The sequence below is a fragment of the Heteronotia binoei genome, chromosome 20 (assembly GCF_032191835.1).
Source record: "Heteronotia binoei isolate CCM8104 ecotype False Entrance Well chromosome 20, APGP_CSIRO_Hbin_v1, whole genome shotgun sequence".
In the NCBI taxonomy this organism is placed as follows: Eukaryota; Metazoa; Chordata; class Lepidosauria; order Squamata; family Gekkonidae; genus Heteronotia; species Heteronotia binoei.
Window position 1 is genome coordinate 30,847,744 of NC_083242.1, and position 21,771 is coordinate 30,869,514.

The following is a 21,771-nucleotide window of genomic DNA, read 5'->3' on the forward strand; positions in this document are numbered from 1 at the left end:
GGACCAAACAGGAGGTGATGGGAAAGACCTCTGCCTGAGACCCTTGAGAACCATGGAGAGGGGCCATAGCTCAGTGGCAGAGCCTCTGCTTGGCATGCAGAAGGTCCCAGGTTCAATCCCCGGCGTCTCCAGTTGAAAAAGGACCAAACAGGAGGTGATGGGAAAGACCTCTGCCTGAGACCCTTGAGAACCATGGAGAGGGGCCATAGCTCAGTGGCAGAGCCTCTGCTTGGCATGCAGAAGGTCCCAGGTTCAATCCCCGGCGTCTCCAGTTAAAAAAGGACCAAACAGGAGGTGATGGGAAAGACCTCTGCCTGAGACCCCGGAGAGCCATGGAGAGGGGCCATAGCTCAGTGGCAGAGCCTCTGCTTGGCATGCAGAAGGTCCCAGGTTCAATCCCCGGCATCTCCAGTTAAAAAAGGACCAAACAGGAGGTGATGGGAAAGACCTCTGCCTGAGACCCTTGAGAACCATGGAGAGGGGCCATAGCTCAGTGGCAGAGCCTCTGCTTGGCATGCAGAAGGTCCCAGGTTCAATCCCCGGCATCTGCAGTTAAAAAAGGACCAAACAGGAGGTGATGGGAAAGACCTCTGCCTGAGACCCTGGAGAGCCATGGAGAGGGGCCATAGCTCAGTGGCAGAGCCTCTGCTTGGCATGCAGAAGGTCCCAGGTTCAATCCCCGGCATCTCCAGTTAAAAAAGGACCAAACAGGAGGTGATGGGAAAGACCTCTGCCTGAGACCCCGGAGAGCCATGGAGAGGGGCCATAGCTCAGTGGCAGAGCCTCTGCTTGGCATGCAGAAGGTCCCAGGTTCAATCCCCGGCATCTCCAGTTAAAAAAGGACCAAACAGGAGGTGATGGGAAAGACCTCTGCCTGAGACCCTGGAGAGCCATGGAGAGGGGCCATAGCTCAGTGGCAGAGCCTCTGCTTGGCATGCAGAAGGTCCCAGGTTCAATCCCCGGCATCTGCAGTTAAAAAAGGACCAAACAGGAGGTGATGGGAAAGACCTCTGCCTGAGACCCTGGAGAGCCATGGAGAGGGGCCATAGCTCAGTGGCAGAGCCTCTGCTTGGCATGCAGAAGGTCCCAGGTTCAGTCCCCGGCATCTCCAGTTAAAAAAGGACCAAACAGGAGGTGATGGGAAAGACCTCTGCCTGAGACCCCGGAGAGCCATGGAGAGGGGCCATAGCTCAGTGGCAGAGCCTCTGCTTGGCATGCAGAAGGTCCCAGGTTCAATCCCGGGCATCTCCAGTTAAAAAAGGACCAAACAGGAGGTGATGGGAAAGACCTCTGCCTGAGACCCTGGAGAGCCCCTGTCCGTTGGACCTTGATAGACCAGTGGTCTGACCCAAGATAAGGTGGCTTTGGTTAGGAAGGAGCTGGGGCTCAGTGGTAGAGCAGCTGCTTGGCATGCAGAAGGTCCCAAGTTCAATCCCTAGCCCATCCCAGTAAATGGACCAGGCAGCAGGGGGCGCAAAATATCTCCGCCTGAGAGCTGCCAGTCTGAGTAGACACAACTGACCTTGATGTACTGATGGTCGGATTTGGTATAAGGTTGTTTTATGTGTTCATGTGACAGCAGAGTCACATGACCCCAATTGCCCTGTCCAGGACTACTGCAGACTGGGGTCACAGGTTCTAACTCCCACTAGGAAAATCTCGGGGAGAAGGCTGCCTGAATCGCTAACACACTAGCTTTTCGCCTGCGAGGAGACTGCAGGGAGCCTGCCAGAATCTGTGATTCTTCTCACTTTTCAGATACCCGCAATGTTTCCCGAGTAGCAGATATTTATTTATTTATTTATATGCCCTCTTTCTTCCAAAAGAGCCCCGTGGCGCAGAGTGGTAAAGCTGCAGTGCTGCAGTCCTAAGCTCTGCTCACGACCTGAGTTCGATCCCTGGCGGAAGCTGGGTTTTCAGGTAGCCAGCTCCAGGTTGACTCAGCCTTCCATCCTTCCGAGGTCGGTAAAATGAGTCCCCAGCTTGCTGGGGGGTAAGTGTAGATGACTGGGGAAAGGCAATGGCAAACCACCCTGCAAAAAGGCTGCTGTGAAAATGTTGTGAAAGCAACGTCACCCCAGAGTCGGAAACGACTCGTGCTTGCACAGGGGACCTTTCCTTTTCCTTTTTCTTCCAAAGCAACTGACACTGGTCCCCCCACCTCTGTTTTCTTGTTACAACAGCCCTGTGAGGTAGGTTTAGGTTGAGAGTGTGTGACTGGCCCAAAGTCATCCAGCAAGCTTCCATGTCAGGGGTAAGATTTGAACTGGGGACTCCCAGATCCTAGTCTGAAATACTGGCCAGGAAAACCACACTGGCTCTATAGTCCTGTTGATCTGATGATCAAAATAATGGTTAGTCGCTGAAGGTCACCAGATGAGTGACCTTGGACCAGTCAGGCTAACCTGCCTCACTGGGCTGTTAGCCGTTAGCCGTTGGCCCACAATGGTGGGCCAAAAATTGTTGCGAGGATAAAGCGGAGGAGAGGAGGATATAAGCAGCTTTGGGCCTCCATTGGAGAGAACGGTGGGCCAAAAATAAAATAATTTTTTTTAAAATATCAGTTGCATTTCTAAAAGTGAAAAAAAAATCTGAAATTAAAAAAACCAAGCCAGTGGAGAGAAATGGGGTGGAAGAAAACAACAGAGAAAAGGCTTCTCCACTCAATGCACAGCAGCCAAGAAGGTCAGAGCGCCTGCTCCGGCTGCAACGCCAGTGAGGATGTTCTCCGCAGCTGAGAACGAAACATCTGGAAGAAAAACTTTCTCCAGTAGAACACGGCACTTGATCCCGAAAGATTCTACAAACCCTAATGATGTTACCAGCCGTGAAAACCTGAAATCTTTGATAGCTTCTCCAATACATCATCAGTACAATCCTAAACAGAGTTCCTCCTTTCTAAGCTCATTGTTTTCAATGGGCTTGGAAAGGTCTAACAGGAGCGTCAAACATGCGGCCTGAGGGCTGGATCAGGCCCCTAAAGGGCTCCCATCAGGCCCACGAGCAACTGCCTGTCATTTGCTTCCTTTGCCCTCCCTTGTTTCCTTCTGCATCTCAGCTTGCTTTGCCAGGCTTGCTCAATCACACAGATGCTACAGAGCAAAGCCTCTCTTTTCTCCATTGGCTGACCAGCACATGAAGCAGCTTATGTACAAAAGGTCTCAGTGCCCAACCATGTCATGTTTTCCTCTGGGTCTTAGGCTCAAAGCATCGGCCATGAGATTTCTGTGATGAATGTCAGTAAATCAAAAGTCGGTTTGCAGCTTACAGACACAGACCTGAACGACACCCGAACAGCCTACTCAAGATTGCTACAGCACAGACAGCGTCTCCAGATTTTAATGCAATAATTCGGAGCACGAGGTGTCAGTTATCAGAAACCGTTAAATAAACAAAATGTTTCAAGAATGCTAGTCTTTTAAGGATATATATATATATTTTTTAAATCTTTAATTGTGTTTGTCTATGTCCTTTATAAAGTATATTTCTCCGCCACCTAGCATTACATTTTATGACACGCAAGGCCCGGCCTGACAAGGTCTCGTTTAGGTCAGATCCAGCCCTCATAACAAATGAGTTCGACACCCCTGGTCTAACTTTACTTAGGATCACACCACATCTGTCTCGCGTCTTCAGCTAACAAAGCAACCTGGAAGAATGTGAGCCAATTTCATGGCATCTGTCAGAAACTATCTGCTGGGATTCTCTGAAGAGGATGCCCGAGTGAAACCGGACCTTGAAAAGAGAGCTGAGATGCGTTTCCTGCCCCCTTGTCTTGGAGAACAGCACAGCTGTTGGCTGAACCCCGGAGTATGCACGCTATTAGGGTAACCAGCCTACAAGCTCTGCCTTTGGAAGTCAAAGTGCGCATCCACAGTCTTGCACCCCTACAAGCACATAAGAACATAAGAGAAGCCATGTTGGATCAGGCCAATGGCCCATCCAGTCCAACACTCTGTGTCACATAAGAACATATGAGAAGCCATGTTGGATCAGGCCAATGGCCCATCCAGTCCAACACTCTGTCACATAAGAACATAAGAGAAGCCATGTTGGATCAGGCCAGTGGCCCATCCAGTTCAACACTCTGTGTCACACAGTGGCAAAAATTTTTATATATACACACACACTGTGGCTAATAACCACTGATGGACCTCTGCTCCATATTTTTATCTAAACCCCTCTTGAAGGTGGCTATGCTTGTGGCTGCCACCACCTCCTGTGGCAGTGAATTCCACATGTTAATCACCCTTTGGGTGAAGAAGGACCTCCTTTTATCCGTTTTAACCTGTCTGCTCAGCAATTTCATCGAATGCCCACGAGTTCTTGTATTGTGCGAAAGGGAGAAAAGTACCTCTTTCTCTACTTTCTCCATCCCATGCATTATCTTGTCAACCTCTATCATGTCACCCCGCAGTCGACGTTTCTTCAAGCTAAAGAGCCCCAAGCGTTTCAACCTTTCTTCATAGGGAAAGTGCTCCAGCCCTTTAATCATTCTAGTTGCCCCTTTCTGGACTTTCTCCACACAAGCCGGTGGCAGTTAGCACCTGTCAATCACAAGATCCGTAACTCCCACAGCCTGGAAACTTGGGTTTTAGCCAGCTGGGGTCCAGGAGATGAAGCGGTGCATCTCATTTTTGGCACACGAAGAACCCCACACTAGCACTGCCGTGGCTGCCCAGTTCTATGCCACAGAAGTCCCTCCCCTCCCCAAACCTCATCTCCCCCAGGATCCATCCTCAAATCTCTAGGGATTTCCCAACCCTAACAAGCAACCATAGAGATGTTATGTATTTACTGCCTTTTAATCCCTCCCTTCTTCTAGGAGTTCAAGAAGATGCAGGGGTCGTTCTGAAGAAAAACAGGTGGTGGAGCTCATTAGCATAACTCATTAGCATATGCCCCCCCCCAGCCAAAAGCAACCCGTTGCAAGAAAGGAGAGACCCGGGCGAGCGAAGCCTGCTTGGGGTGGCTAGAGATCCAGCCAGCCCAAGCAGGCCTCGCTCGCCTGGGGCTCTCCTGGACTGCCCTCCCAGTCAAAAGGCCAGCAAGCCACCCACTGCCCAAAATCACATAAGAAGTGGAGAAAGGGTGGCGTGGGCTTCTCCAGGGGTTAATGAGGGCTGCTGGGGGCGTGGCAAAGCCCCTGGTGGCTGGCTGGCTGCTCGCTCTCCTAGTGCAGGGATTGTTATGCAGCTGCGCCTCCTTTTCAAGCGGCAAGGAAGGTGGGGAGGAAGAGGAGGAACCCTCAGAAAAGTTCAGGAGCTGTGCTCCTGTGAGCTCCTGCTGAATCTGAGGCCTGTGCATAGCATTCTTCCCTCTCAACTTTTTCCTCATATCCACCCCGTGAGGTAGGTTAGCCTGTGAGAATGTGACCCCCCCCCCAGCAGAATTCCACAGCAGGGAGGGATTTGAATGTGATTCTCCCCGATCTTCCTCCGTCTTTCTAACCGTGAAACTGAGCAAGCAGCAGACCCACTTCTGAGAACGGGGAGTCATTCCTAGGTTGGTTAGGCAAAACCAGTGCCCTTCCAAGTTAGCTCGGGCACTGGAAGGAGAGGAGAACACACCGGGGAATTTGGGCCGCACGAGCTGTCTGTGACATACCGGTGTCGATCCTTCGCTTGAAGAGGATTCTCTCCCTCTCCATCACTGCGGGCCGCAGCCAATGCTCCACCAGCCGCCCTCCTGCACCCAGCCCGAGCTGGGACATGCACAGTCCTTTAATTAGAGACCTCATTTCCATCACTGGCCCTCTGCCTGTTGTGCCTTCACAACAGCTAGAGTTGCCGGGTGACGGCCCAGCAGCCAGAGGGGCTCAGAATCAATTTACCAGGTGCCACTCTCCAGCGTGGTGGCAAGTCAGATTCAATTTCCTCGAGCTGCCCTTTTGCGGATTTCATCTGCATGCCAATTCCCCGAGATTTAAATACAGTATAGGCCAACTAGAGGCATTCGCTCCTAGTGTGAGCAATGCTCATAGAGATATCTGGATGGCAGAACACGGGCCAGGGGGAAGGGGCCACGGCTCAGTGGAAGAGCTCTGGCTCAGAGAGCAAAAGGTCCCTGATTCGATCACCTCCAGGTCAAAGCATCAGGGAAGAGGAATTGCGAAAGGCCTCAGTGGAATTGGACCAGTCTCAAGATCCGGAAGCACATGGGGGAGGCCCTGTGGCTCAGCGGCAGAGCGTCTGCTTGGCAAGCGGAAGGTGCCAAGTTCAAATCCTGTCCTTCCCAGTCAAAAAGATCAGGTAGGAGCCCTGTGGTACAGGGTGGTTAGCTGCAGTACTGCAGTCCAAGCTCTGCTCATGATCTGAGTTCGCTGGTGGAAACTGGGTTCAGGTAGCTGGCTCAAGGTTGACTCATAAGAACATAAGAACTCAAGAGAAGCCACGTTGGATCAGGCCAATGGCCCATCCAGTCCAACACTCTGTGTCACATAAGAACATAAGAAGCCATGTTGGATCAGGCCAGTGGCCCATCCAGTCCAACACTCTGTGTCACATAAGAACATAAGAGAAGCCATGTTGGATCAGGCCAATGACCCATCCAGTCCAACACTCTGTGTCACATAAGAGAAACCATGTTGGATCAGGCCAATGGCCCATCCAGTCCAACACTCTGGGTCACACAGAGACAAAAAAACCAGGTGCTATCAGGAGGTCCATCAGTGGGACCAGGACACTAGAAGCCATCCCACTGTACAGAGCATCACTGCCCCAGACATAAGAACATAAGAGAAGCCATGTTGGATCAGGCCAATGGCCCATCCAGTCCAACACTCTGTGTCACACAGTGGCCAAAAAACCCCAGGTGCCATCAGGAGGTCCATCAGTGGGGCCAGGACACTAAAAGCCCTGCCACTATGCCCCCCCCTTCAAGCACCAAGAATACTGAGCATCACAGCCCCAGACAGAGAGTTCCAACAATACACTGTGGCTAATAGCGACTTGTGGACCTCTGCTCCTTAGCCTTCCATCCTTCCGAGGTCGGTCAAATGAGTCCCCAGCTTGCTGAGGGGAAAGTGTAGATGACTGGGGAAGGCAATGGCAAACCACCCCGTAAAAAGTCTGCTGTGAAAACGTCATGATGCGATGTCACCCCATAGTCAGAAATAACTGGTGCTTGCACAGGGGACTCCCTTGACTTTTAGCAGCAGATACAGAAGTCCTCTCCCTGAGACTTGAGTTTATGAGTTTAAAAGTTTTATTAGCTTTCTAGAAATTGAGGCGACAGAAAATAGTAGTTACAAATCAATCTTAGTCTACATATAGTATACTTTCATAAAATACAAGTCTGCATCTAAAATACTTTCTTAAAATACACAGGTTGTCACACATTATTATCTCTTAACTTTACATCATCCGTATTTTGATGTTTTGATATTGTAAATTTTCTTATTAAAAAACCTATTCAAATTGACATTTCCAGCAGAGAGCATCTTAGAATGCAAAATACAGGGATAAGGAAATATAAATTCACACCAAAGAATCTTAAGAGTCTTGAGCATCCAGCCAAGTGTAGAATTTCAACCAGTATTTTCTTGCTTCTTCCTTAGATTTCCCAGCCAACAGCTGGGACAAGTAGTCCAGCTCGACTGTTTCCAGAATTTTTCCCACCAAGTCCATTTTCGTGGGAGTCTCCTGACGTTCCCATCTCTGTGCCAGAAGAATCCTGGTTGCTGTACAAATACGAGCCAACAAGTATCTCATCTCTTCAGAATAGTCCTCGAGAACTATGTACAATAACAATAGTTCGGGTCTGAATTGAATCTGTGTTTTCATAATTTTCTGTAATAGTTCATGGACCAGAGACTTGCGTTTAAAAAGTCACTACAGATCTCGAAAGGCCAGTTGTCTGCCTTAATATCCGTCTGCGTCATCTGCTTTTCTGCTCAAACACACAGATGGGCAGTTTGGCTCCCCAACAAGTTAAGACGGCATCTCTGTAGGACCTTCAAGTCTGTAAACTCTCTGGAGGGGGGCAAAGTTTGCCTGGGATCCACCAGATCCCAGAACTGTCCTTTGACGCTGAGGATCACACCCTGTGGCTGACAAACAGACTCCAGTTACCTTCAGTCTCTCCCGAGAGTAGGACTGTCCTGTAAATAACTGCCATGTTTACCCAAAAAGACGAAGAGTGTATCAGAATAATGCCTTTTTTGTATTGGCAAACTGGAGTAAGGGTATTGGTGGTTTGTCTCGTTACATATGCGAAACTCATCTTCCACTGTGTTCTAATGTATTCTTTTTTTGTATTGGCACACTGGAATGGTATTGCCCACCCACCCCTCGTATGAAAACACTACGCAAGTTATGAGGTTAAACTGGGACTTTATCTACACTTAAACTGATCTGCACCATTATCATGAAGCATGAAGAATTGAGTCTGAGAAGCAAGCTTCCTAACAGGGCAAACCCAACCCGGCTCAGGACAAGGTCTGAAACCATAGAATCATAGAGTTGGAAGAGACCTCCAGGGTCATCTAGTCCAACTCCCTGCACAATGCAGGAAACTCACAGACACCTCCCCCTAAATTCACAGGATCTTCATCGCTGTCAGATGGCCATCTAGCCTCTGTTGAAAAACCTCCAAGGAAGGAGAGCCTACCACCTCCCGAGGAAGCCTGTTCCACTGAGGAACCGCTCTTAACTCACAAATCCCTCCCCCTAAATTCACAGTATCCTCATTGGTGTCAGATGGCCATCTAGCCTCTGTTGAAAAACCTCCAAGGAAGGAGAGCCCACCACCTCCCGAGGAAGCCTGTTCCACTGAGGAACCGCTCTAAACTCACAAACCCCTCCCCTTAAATTCACAGGATCTTCATCGCTGTCAGATGGCCATCTAGCCTCTGTTGAAAAACCTCCAAGGAAGGAGAGCCCACCACCTCCCGAGGAAGCCTGTTTCACTGAGGAATCACTCTAACGGTCAGGAAGTTCTTCCTAATGTTGAGCCGGAAACTCTTTTGATTTAATTTCAACCCATTGGTTCTGGTCCCACCTTCTGGGGCTACAGAAAACAATTCCACACCATCCTCTAGAGGACAGCCCTTCAAGGACTTGAAGATGGTGATCCTATCACCTCTCAGCCGCCTCCTCTCCAGACTAAACTTGCCCATCTCCTTCACCCTTTCCTCATACCCTCCATACCTTCCTTGTCATGGCCTGCATGAAGGGCTGCCAAAGCCCCAGGCTGGGAGGGGGTTCTTCTGCCCAACCTGATGGTTCAATGTGGTCTGGCGGAGGGAATCTCCCCTGATGTTGCCAGCGCGATGACATTACTGTGCATTGGCCACTCTAGGTGCCTTTCCAGGACTTTACCCTTTACTCCGAGTGGCTCACAGTCTCCTTTCCCTCCCCACAACAGACTCCCTATGAAGTAGGTGGGGCTGAGACGGCTCTGCCAGAAACTGCTCTTGAGAAAGCAGCTCTTTCCGAAGTCTGCTCAAAGTCGTGTTTGTCACATCAGTAACGTTGTCCAGCCATCTCATCTTTTGCCCTCCCCTTCTTCTTCTTTTGCCTTCTTTCTTTCCCAGCATCAGGGTCTTCTCCAGGGAGTGCTCCCATCTCATTGGGTGGCCAAAGTCTTTGAGCTTCAGCTTCAGCATCTGGCCTTCCAGGGAACAGTCTGGGTTGATTTCCCTCAGGACTGACTGATTAGATCTTCTTGCAGCCCAAGGGACTCTCAAGAGTCTTCTCCAGTGAGTGCTCCCTTCTCATTTGGTGGCCAAAGGATTTGAGCTTCAGCTTCAGCATCTGACCTTCCAGGGAACAGTCTGGGTTGATTTCCCTCAGGACTGCCTGACTGGATCTTCTTGCAGTCCAAGGGACTCTCAAGAGTCTTCTCCATCGAATGTTGGCCATTTGATCTCTAGTTCGTCTACCTCTCCGAAACCCAGCTTGAACTTCTGGTAGTTCCCGATCGACATACTGCTGAAGCCTAGCTTGTAGGATCTTTAACATGACCTTGCTGGCATGTGAAATGAGTGCGACAGTGCGATAGTTTGAACATTCCTTGGCATTACCCTTCTTTGGGATTGGAATATAAACTGATCTTTTCCAATCCTGTGGCCACTGCTGCGTTTTCCAGATTTGTTGGCATAATGTGTGCATCGCTTTAACGGCATCATCTTTTAGGACTTTGAAAAGCTCATACAGGGAGACTATTTGGAAGTCTTAGGTCATTATCTGCAGGCAGGCAGGCAATGGCAAAACACCTCTGAACATCTCTTGCCTTGAAAACCCTCGGGGGGGGGGGGGTGTCACCATGAGTCACCTGCGACTTGACAGCCCTTTCCACCACCCCTGCACATACTTGTAAGTTGCATGGAAATTTAAGGAAACCCCCTATTTCTAAACAGGGCTCCTGGGGGAGGGGGAACAGTGTGGGCTTCTTTTAAGGTAAATAGGGTAACGGTTAAGAACATAAGAGAAGCCATGTTGGATCAGGCCAATGGCTCATCCAGTCCAACACTCTGTGTCACATAAGAACATAAGAGAAGCCATGTTGGATCTGGCCAAGGGCCCATCCAGTCCAACAATCTGTGTCACATAAGAAGATAAGAGAAGCCATGTTGGATCAGGCCTATGGCCCATCCAGTCCAACACTCTGTGTCACATAAGAACATAAGAGAAGCCATGCTGGATCAGGCCTATGGCCCATCCAGTCCAACACTCTGTGTCACATAAGAACATAAGAGAAGCCATGCTGGATCAGGCCTATGGCCCATCCAGTCCAACACTCTGTGTCACATAAGAACATAAGAGAAGCCATGTTGGATAAGGCCAAGGGCCCATCTAGTCCAACACTCTGTGTCACACAGTGGCCCCCCAAAAAATATTTATATATATATATATATATATACACACACACACATACACACACACACTGTGGCTAATAGCCACTGATGGACCTCTGCTCCATATTTTTATCTAAACCCCTCTTGAAGGTGGCTATGCTTGTGGCTGCCACCACCTCCTGTGGCAGTGAATTCCACATGTTAATCACCCTTTGGGTGAAGAAGTACTTCCTTTTATCCGTTTTAACCTGTCTGCTCAGCAATTTCATCGAATGCCCACGAGTTCTTGTATTGTGAGAAAGGGAGAAAAGTACTTCTTTCTCTACTTTCTCCATCCCATGCATTATCTTGTAAACCTCTATCACGTCACCCCGCAGTCGACGTTTCTCCAAGCTAAAGAGTCCCAAGCGTTTCAACCTTTCTTCATAGGGAAAGTGTTCCAGCCCTTTAATCATTCTAGTTGCCCTTCTCTGGACTTTCTCCAATGCTATAATATCCTTTTTGAGTTGCGGCGACCAGAACTGCACACAGTACTCCAAATGAGACCGCACCATCGATTTATACAGGAATATCACGCCAGTTAAAAAGAGGATGATCTCTCATGTTGGCAGGAGAGGCCTTCAAATGCAAACAAAGAACCCTGCATTGGAAGATAAACTTCCCCCAGGTATCTGCAAGCGAGCGGGGGAAATTTAGGATGCTTGTTACGGCTGCGAGAAAACACCGCTTGCTCTCAAAGGAATTAATCCTTCGAGAGGCGGATAAAGGGTCGCTCCTGTACGAAGGGGCTGTAAAGAGGTAAATGCCTTAAGAGACGTTTTACTACCCACCAAGGCATTGGGGCTTTAAAGAAAGGGCTTCTGGTGAAATTGCTAAAGCGGTGCAGAGAGAAGCAGCTACCCTGAGCAACGGCTGGCTCGCAAGCATGGCGTCTCCGCATAAATGCAGAGGGAGACAGCGCTTGTGAAGCACAGAGAGCGAGAGGGAGCGCATTTGCGAAGCGCAGAGGGAGAGAAGGCTGTAAAGAATGGCAGCTGAGCTCTTTTGTGAATCGGCACCTGGCGTTGGCAGCGGGTTGAGCGCGGAAGCCTCAGTTTGCAAGTTAGCCTGCAAATGAGAAGTCACATAGGGAGCAGTCTCGGAGTGACTGTGCTGATTGCTGGTCTCGTGAGCACACGGAGCTGCCTCACCCGAAATTAGGCCTTTGGTCCATCAAGGTCAGCGTTGTCTTCTCAGATGGGCAACTGCTCTCTGAGATGAGGGCTTTCACATCATCTCCTGCCTGGTTGACCACTGTATGGGACAGGATGCGGGACTAGACGGATCTTCACTGGTTTGATCCAGCACGGCTCTTACGTTCTTCTCAGGGGAAGGGCTCGGCCTCTCTGCCCTGTGGTTGGCCCTCCAGAGGAACTGGCTGGCTCTTGTGTGAGACAGGATGCTGGATTATATGGACCCTCATTGGTCTGATCCAGCAGGGCTCTTCTGATGTTCTTCTCAGGGGAAGGCCTTGGCCTCCCTGCCCTGTTGTTGGCCCTCCAGAGGAATTGGGTGGCCACTGTGTGAGACAGGAGGCTGGACTAGATGGACCACTGGGCTCTTCTGAAGTTCTTAACAGGAGAAGGCTTCAGCCTCTATGCCCTGTTGTTGGCCCTCCAGAGGAACTGGTTGGCCACTGCGTGAGACAGGATGCTGGATTATATGGACCCTCATTGGTCTGATCCAGCAGGGCTCTTCTGATGTTCTTCTCAGGGGAAGGCCTTGGCCTCCCTGCCCTGTTGTTGGCCCTCCAGAGGAATTGGGTGGCCACTGTGTGAGACAGGAGGCTGGACTAGATGGACCACTGGGCTCTTCTGAAGTTCTTAACAGGAGAAGGCTTCAGCCTCTATGCCCTGTTGTTGGCCCTCCAGAGGAACTGGTTGGCCTCTATGTGAGACAGGACGCTAGACTAGATGGACCTGCACTGGCCTGATCCAGCAGGGCTCTTCTGATGTCTTTCTCAGGGGAAGGCCTCAGCCTCTCTGCCCTGTTGTTGGCCCTTCAGACGAACTGGTCAGCCACTGTGTGAGACAGGAGGCTGGACTAGATGGACCCTCAAGCCCTCACTGGTCTGATCCAGCAGGGCTCTTCTGACATTCTTGTGACAGCTCATTCAGTAAATATCAAGCCTGGTTCTGTACCCTGAGGCCAATAAACTTCATCTGGGTACAAACCTTTCAGTTCCTCTACTCATATCCAAATCTATCTCCCTCCCTTCCCCTCACCCCAGCCTGTGAATAACATCACTTATTTTTTTTTTCCCTTTTGCTCGCTTGATTCATTCATTCATTGAATAAAGCCGTCATCACTGTTATTATTCTTATTATCCCCGCCGCCGTCCCGTTCATCACACCATTATATTATTTGCATTGCAGAGCTGGAGAAGATTTCAGGTTGAGGCAGGAAATTTGCACAAGTTGTTATTACTGCAATCAGCCCGAGTGAGAATTGGATCGGTAAGGGGTTGCTGAGGGGGCACCTCTCCTAGCAGGATGCCGGGGCTGCCGTCCAATCACAGTGGGCCATCGTGCCTGTCAAGCTGGAGCCAGCCGCTGCCAGAGACATGTCTAGTGTGTCCCTCCCCCCCAAAAAAGTGTAAATGGACGTGTGGGGGTATTTGCATTGTGTGTGTTTTTCCACGGCGGCAAGGGTGTTAAAGAAGAGGAAAAAATGAATGCGTTTGCTGGGGCTATGTGTGCCGAACCCCAAATGTGGCACTCCGCTTAATACAGCTCTATCAGGCTCCACAGTTATAGAATCATAGAGTTGGGCCCCCAAGGACATCTAGCCCAACCCCCTGCACAATGTAGGAAATTCACAAATAGCAACCCCCCCCCCCCCAAAAAAAAATTTCACAGGATCCTCATTGCTGTTAGATGGCCATCTAAAAACCTCCAAGGAAGGAGAGCCCACCACCTGCTAAGGAAGCCCGTTCCACTGAGGAACTGCTCTAACTGTCAGGAAGTTCTTCCTAACGTTGAGCCAGAAACTCTTTGGATTTAATTTCAACCCATTGGTTCTGGTCCGACCTTCTGGGGCCGCAGAAAACAATTCCACACCATCCTCTATAAGACAGCCCTTCAAGGACTTGAAGATGGTGATCCTATCACCTCTTAGCCGCCTCCTCTCCAGGCTAAACATCCCCAGCTTCTTCAACCTTTCCTCATAGGACTTGGTCTCCAGACCCCTCACCATCTTCGTCGCCCTCCTCTGGACCCATTCCAGCTTGTCTATATCCTTCTTAAAATGTGGTGTCCAAAACTGAACACAATACTCCAGGTGAGGTCTTACCAGAGCAGAGTAAAGCGATACCATCACTTCACGTGATCTGGACACTATGCTTCTGTTCATACAGCCCAAAATTGCATTTGCCTTTTTAGTCACCGCATCACACTGTATCACACACCACATCACACATGTTGACTCATGTTCAGTGCATGGTCCACTAAGACCCCTACATCCTTTTCACACATACTACTGACAGACAAGCCTCCTCCCTTCTATAACCATGCATTGGATTTTTCCTACCTAAATGCAGAACTTTACATTTATCCCTCTTAAAATTAATTTTACTGGTTTCAGGAAAAAATGATGCGTCTGCTGGGGCTATGTGTGCTGACCCCCAAATGTGGTGTTCAACTTAATACAGCTCCATAAGGCCCCATAGTCCTTCTCTTCGCTATCAGTGGTGGAAACGGGCACAAGAAGGTGCCTTCAGGGCAGACCTTGCATCTCCCAAAGTCAGTCTGGTCTCCTCTGATTGGCAGCAACTCTTCAGGGTCTCAGGCAGAGGTCATAAGAACATAAGAGAAGCCATGTTGGATCAGGCCAACGGCCCATCCAAGTCCAACACTCTGTGTCACACAGTGGCCAAAAAAACCCAGGTGCCATCAGGAGGTCTATTAGTGAGGCCAGGACACTAGAAGTTCTCACAATGTTGCCCCCCAAGCACCAAGAATACAGAGCATCACTGCCCCAAACATAAGAACAGAAGGGAAGCCATGTTGGATCAGGTCACTGGCCCATCCAGTCCAACACTCTATGTCACACAGTGGCCAAAAACCCCAGATGCCATCAGGAGGTCCATCAGTGGGGCCAAAACTTCAGAAGCCCTCCCACTGTTGCCCTCCCTCCCTGCCCCGAGCACCAACAACACAGAGCATCACTGCTCCAGACATAAGAACATAAGAGAAGCCATGTTGGATCAGGCCAATGGCCCATCCAAGTCCAGCACTCTGTGCTACGTAGTGGCCAAAAAAACCCCAGGTGCCATCAGGAGGTCCATTAGTGGGGCCAGGACACTAGAAGTCCTCACAATATTGCCCCCCAAACACCAAGAATACAGAGCATCACTGCCCAAAAAATAAGAACAGAAGAGAAGCCATGTTGGATCAGGTCGCTAGCCCATCCAGTCCAACACTTTATGTCACACAGTGGCCAAAAAACTCAGATGCCATCAGGAGGTCCATCAGTGGGACCAAAACTTCAGAAGCATTCCCACTGTTTCCCCCCCTCCCTGCCCCAAGCACCAAGAACACAGAGCATCACTGCCCCAGACATAAAAACATAGAGAAGTCATGTTGGATCAGGCCAATGGCCCATCCACTCCAACACTCTGTGTCACACAGTGGCCAAATACACACACACACACACACACACACACACTGTGGCTAACAGCCACTGATGGACCTCTGCTCCAGATGTTTATCCAATCCCCTCTTGAAGCTGTCTATGCTTGCAGCCGCCGCCACCTCCTGTGGCAGTGAATTCCATCCTTTCACATCACGTATTGCCTGTTCTATTTTTAAAAATCGACATTTTTACTCGTGCATTACAAACGATGACATTTGTCAGAACTATTGAAAGGAGGATGAATGCATGCATAAAAGCATCCTAACCAGGGCTCTCTCTTTTTTTTTAGCAGGAATGCCTTTGCATATTAGGCCACACCCCTCGGATGTAGCCAATCCTCCTGGAGCTTAAGCAATCAAATTGCGCTCTGTCTATGTTTCTCAAGGAATTGTGGGAATCTGATTTGCTTAACTGTCCTGCTAGAGCTGTAAATCTGCATTTAATTTTAGAATGTTTTTCATCATTTTATGGTTTTATTATCCTCTTCTGAGTGATTGTTGGAGCATCTCTATATACTGGCTGTGGGCCGCTAATAAAATCTGTTCTGATCTGATCACCCCTGATGTAGCTAACCCTCCTGGAGCTTACAGTAGGCCCTGTACGAAGAGCCCCGTAAGCTCCAGGAGGATTGGCTGCATCAGGGGGCGTGGCCTAAGAGGCAAAGGAGTTCCTGCTACAAAAAAAAAAAGTGCCGTGATCCTAGCCGTGCTTTATCAATTTTTGGAAGAAAAAGAGGATGCTAGAAGCAATCCAATTGGTCCACGTCTGCCCCTTCGAAAGTAACAATGGTCAATCTAATAACCATACAATTTTCTTTGCATTTCAATACTCTGCTATGCTCTGAATGGCGTTTCCTCTCCCCCCTCCCCCCTGGCAGTATAGTGCATAAACTATTATTGCTGCTGTTATCGAATGCAAAATCACATTACGCTGTTTCTTTGGAAGCACAGACACACGGTTGAACAAAATAACCTCTGGAGAATAAGGGAACTCTATATTCAAATCCTTTTTCATACACTCCACCGACGGCAACCGATATTTTTGTGCCCTCCTACACAAGCACCGCATAGGTAGGTAACGGGCATTAGTCGATCAACAATGCCAACAAGTGTCATTATAGTTTCCATATATCTTTGCCGGTTTGATGTAGTGGTCGCAAGCGGCGGACTCTAATCTGGAGAACTGGCTTGGATTCCCCCCCTCTTCCTCCACATGCACCTTGGGTCAGTCCCAGCGCTCTCAGACTCAGAGGTCTCTCAGCCCCACCTGCCTCACAGGGTGTCTGTTGTGGGGAGAGGAAAGGAAGGAGATTGGAAGCTGCTCCAAGAGTTCTTTGGGTAGTGAAAGGCAGGGTATAAAACCGACCGCTCTTTTTTATGTGGTGAATCATTTTCAGTAAATTCAGGTCCCTCGATCCTTTTAACTGGAGATGGCGTTTTTGTTTTTTGTTTTAGCTGAAACGCACAGGAACATAGTTCCAGCTGGTTTGGTATCAGAGGGTGTGGCCTAATATGCAAATGAGTTCCTGCTGGGCCTTTCACTACCAAAAAGCCTCCCTGAACCCGCTTTGGTGGGGTAGGGCGGGATAGAAATCAAATGAAATGAAAATGAAAAAAAAAAAGCTCTGCGCAAAACAATTATATCAAGGGGTGTGGCCTAATATGCAAATGAGTTCCTGTTGGGCTTTTTTGGCAGAAAAAGCCCTGTGCGGAACAATGGTGATGTCAGGGGGTGTGGTCTAACATGCAAATGAGTTCCTGTTGGGCTTTTTTGGCAGGAAAAGCCCCGCACGGAACAATGGTGACACCAGGGGGTGTGGTCTAACATGCAAATGAGTTCCAGCTGGTTTTTTTTGGCAGAAAAAGCCCTGTGCGGAACAATGGTGACGTCAGGGGGTGTGGTCTAACATGCAAATGAGTTTCTGCTGGGTTCCCCCCCCCCCCTACAAAAAAGTCCTGACTGGAGATATTAGGGACTGAATTGTAGACCTCCTGATGTTCCACCACTGAGCTAGAGACCGTCTACAATAGTGTATGTCTGAATGCATGAAGCTACCTTCTACAAAATTAGACTCTTGGTCTGTCAAGGTGAGTCTTGTCCACTCTGACCAGCAATGGGTCACCAGGGTCTCAGGTGAAAGTCTTTCATATTACCTCCCACTTTTAACTGGAGATACCAGAGACTGAGCCTATGACTTACTGCATGCCAAGCCGATGTTCTACCACTGAGTCCTAAATGAAACTTCTACTGAGTCAGGGAGACCATTTATCACAGTAAGTGCCGTCTGCTCAAACTGGCAACTGCTCTCTAGGGTTTTCAAGCACATCATTAACTTGAGAGAGCCAGTTTGGTATAGTGGTGAAATGCGCTGACTCTTATCTGGGAGAACCGGGTTTGATGCCCCACTCCTCCACTTGCACCTGCAGGAATGGCCTTGGGTCAGCCAGAGCTCTGGCAGAGGTTGTCCTTGAAAGGGCAGCTGCTGTGAGAGCTCTCTCAGGCCCACCTACCTCACAGGGTGTCTGTTGTCAGGGAGGAAGGTAAAAAAGATTGTGAGCCGCTCTGAGGCTCTTTGGAGTGGAGGGCGGGATATAAATCCAATATCTTCTTCTTCTTGTGGAACTCACTGCCACAAGATGAACAGATGAAGCTCCCTTATATTGAATCAGACCTTGGTTCCCTCAAAGCAGAGAGCCAGCTTGGTGTAGCGATTAAGAGCGGTGGGCTCTAATCTTGGAGAACCGGGTTTGATTCCCCACTCCTCAACATGCGGCTTCCGGGGGACTTTGGGTCAGTCACTGTTCTCTCAAGAGCTGTTCTCTCGAGAGCCCCCTCGGCTGCACCTCCTTCACAGGGTGCCTGCTGTGGGGAGAAGAAGGGAAGGAGATTGTAAGCCGCTTTGAACTCCAAGTGATGGGTGGAGTATAAATCCAATCTCTTCCTCCTCGTCCTCCTCATTCTTCTGTAGCGTCTGCTCAGATTGGAAGTGGCAGTCCAGGGTCTCAGGCGAAGTTCTTTCACATCGCCTACTACTGAATCTTTTGCGGCTCCGGCACCAAGGGGAGGGGCCCAAGGCGGGCACCCCGGGCAAAATTCCAAACACATTCTAGTTTGACTTAAAGTTTCAGTTGAAATAACACATGAACACAACGCTTTCAGAAAAAGTGGAATAAATTTGGCCACAACTTTATTGGTTGCAGCTGTAGGAAGCCTCAGCACAACACGGGGTAAGGATCCCACTCCTCGACGACCTACTGAATCCTTTTTAACTAGAGATAGAATCATAGAGTTGGAAGGGACCTCCAGGGTCATCTAGTCCAACCCCCTGCACAATGCAGGAAACCCACAAATACCTACCCCAAATTCACAGGATCTTCATCTCTGTCAGATGGCCACCTAGCCTCTGTTTCAAAACCTCCAAGGAAGGAGAGCCCACCACCTCCCGAGGAGGAAGCCTGTTCCACTGAGGAACCGCTCTAAACTCACAAAGACCTCCCCAAAAATTCACAGGTTCTTCATTGCTGTCAGATGGCCATTTGGCCTCTGTTTAAAAACCGCCAAGGAAGGAGAGCCCACCACCTCCCAAGGAGGAAGCCTGTTCCACTGAGGAACCGCTCTAAACTCACAAATCTCTCCCCCTAAATTCATAGGATCTTCACTGCTGTCAGATGGCCATCTAGCCTCTGTTGAAAAACATCTAAGGAAGGAGAGCCCACCACCTCCCAAGGAGGAAGCCTGTTGCACTGAGGAATCGCTCTAACAGTCAGGAAGTTCTTCCTAATGTTGAGCCGGAAACTCTTTTGATTTCATTTCAACCCATTGGTTCTGGTCCTACCTTCTGGGGCCACAGAAAATGATTCCACACCCTCCTCTAGATGACAGCCCTTCAAGTACATGAAGATGGTGATCCTATCACCTCTTAGCAGCCTCATATCACCTCTCATATGTCGGGGATTGAACTTGCAGCTGACTGCATGCCAAGTAGATGCTCTACCACAGAGTTACAGCCTTGCTCCCTAAATAGGGTGTCCTATATTGAATCTATTAAGTCTTGTCTACTCCAGTTGGCAGACCAAAAATCAACACCTCTGTGTACATAAACAATAAAGAATTTATAAACCTGAAGAGCCTTTTCTTATTTTCCAAAGATACCTTATACGCAGTACAGAAAATGTTTTATTGTTGAAGCAAATCCAAGTCCCCTTGAACCTGCAATGGTGACAGGGGACTTGGATTTGCTTCAACAATAAGGACGATGAACTTATGCTCTAAAAGAAAGTTTCAAGAAGGAACTTCTCTATAAAACTTGTATGGAGCAGTGATGATAAGATTGGTTAGAAAGTTGTGCTGTGGAATCCACCCCCTTTGGGAAAATTCTCAGTTCTGTGTATAAGGCATCTTTGGAAAATAAGAAAAACCTCTTCAGGTTTATGAAGAGCCCCGTGGCGCAGAGTGTTAAAGCTGCAGTACTGCAGTCCTAAGCTCTGCTCACGACCTGAGTTCGATCCTTGGCGGAAGCTGGGTTTTCTGATAAGCCGGCTCGAGGTTGACTCAGCCTTCCATTCTTCCGAGGTTGGTCAAATGAGGACCCAGCTTGCTGAGGGGGGGGGGGGTAGTGTAGAGGACTGAGGAAGGCAATAGCAAACCACTCCGTAAAAAGTCTGCTGTGAAAACGTTGTGAAAGCAACATCACCCCAGAGTCGGAAACGACTGATGCTTGCACGGGGGACCTTTCCTTTCCTTTGTATAATAGAGCCCCATGGTGCAGAATGTTAAAGCTGCAGTACTGCAGTCCTAAGCTCTGCTCACGACCTGAGTTCGATCCCCGGTGGAAGCTGGGTTTTCAGGTAGCCGACTCGAGGTTGACTCCGCCTTTGATCCTTCCGAGGTCGGCAAAATGAGTCCCCAGCTTGCTGGGGGGGCGGGGAAGTGTAGATGACTGGGGAAGGCAATGGCAAACCACCCCATCAAAAGTCTGCCGTGAAAACTTTGTGAAAGCAACGTCACCCCAGAGTCGGAAACGACCGGTGCTTGCACAAGGGTCCTTTCCTTTCCTTTCCTTCAGGTTTATAAATTCTTTATTGTTTACATATACAGTAGTGTTGATTTTGGTCTGTAATATACTGTGTTGCCGCTTGGTTTGTTACTCCAGTTGGCAAAAGGCCCTCGGGATCACAGGTGGAGTTCCATCACATCACCTCCTCTCCGAGGCACCAGGGATTGAACCCTGGACCTTCTTCATGCAAAGTCAGCCCGTAGCTCCAGGGAGGCTCAGGGGGGCCGGGCCACTCCATTCAACCCCCCACCTTCCATCTGTAGGGCACCTCCACCGGAGGGCCTCCAATCCGCCCCCTTCGCTCACCCCCACTCTGCACAAGCGCAGCATTGCTCGAGAGGGAGGCGAGCTCCACCATTACTTTTGTAAGTCCCGCCCCTCTCCCCTGCGACTTGGGCACCTTCCCAACACCGTTTGTGATGTCAGCGGTGAGCAGAACGAAGTCCTGCTCGTAGCCCTCAAAGTCAGAAGTCATTTTTGTTCCCACAGCCCCCCCCCAATTTTCTCCCCTGCCCCCCCCCCCTAAAATGTTCTGGCTACGGGCCTGGCTGGCACACTACTACTGAGCCACAGCCCTGGAAATCTCATTAGAAGAAGAAGACATTGGATTTATATTCCACCCTGCACGCAGAGTCTCAGAGTGGATCACAATCTCCTTTATCTCCCTCCCCCACAACAGACTCTGGGAGGTGGGTGGGACTGAGAGAGCTCTCTCAGAAGCTGCCCTTTCGAGGACAACTCCTGCGAGAGCTATGGCTGACTCAAGGCCATTCCAGCAGCTGCAAGTGGAGGAGTGGGGAATCAGACCCAGTCCGCACACTTAACCGCTGCATCAAACTGGGTCTCTTGGCTGCTACTCAAATCTAGCTAGTCTGCTGTAGACCAACACAGCTATCCTCTGAAACGACACAACAAAATATATATTGGTTTGTCAATTGTCGACGTAGCCCAAACAACCCTGGGGCTTGCAATCGGGCGAATAGAGGAAAAATTCTCCCTTTCGACCCCTGAGCCTCTTTCAGAGAGTTTTGTTCCAGGTTTCCCGGTAGCTCCGTAACCCCTTCCCCCACCGCATTTATTTCCATTTCAAACCTTTCCTTCATTTCTCGCAAATTTATTCTCGCAAACATTTTTGTTGTTGTTGTTATTACTTACCCAGACAGAAGAGAGAGATAAAATTCGCACGAGTGAGAAATCTGTCCCCTCAGGCGTAAAAGTTTTCATAATAAGCATAAGTCAGGAAAAC

The 21,771-nt window shown here is 49.4% G+C and overlaps 1 protein-coding gene across 4 annotated transcripts in view; it reads right to left on the reverse strand.

Moving 5' to 3' along the window:
- The window catches only part of LOC132588152 (protein ELFN1-like), a 644,710-nt gene that overhangs the window by 389,523 nt on the left and 233,416 nt on the right, over nt 1-21,771 (reverse strand). The window lies entirely within an intron of this gene.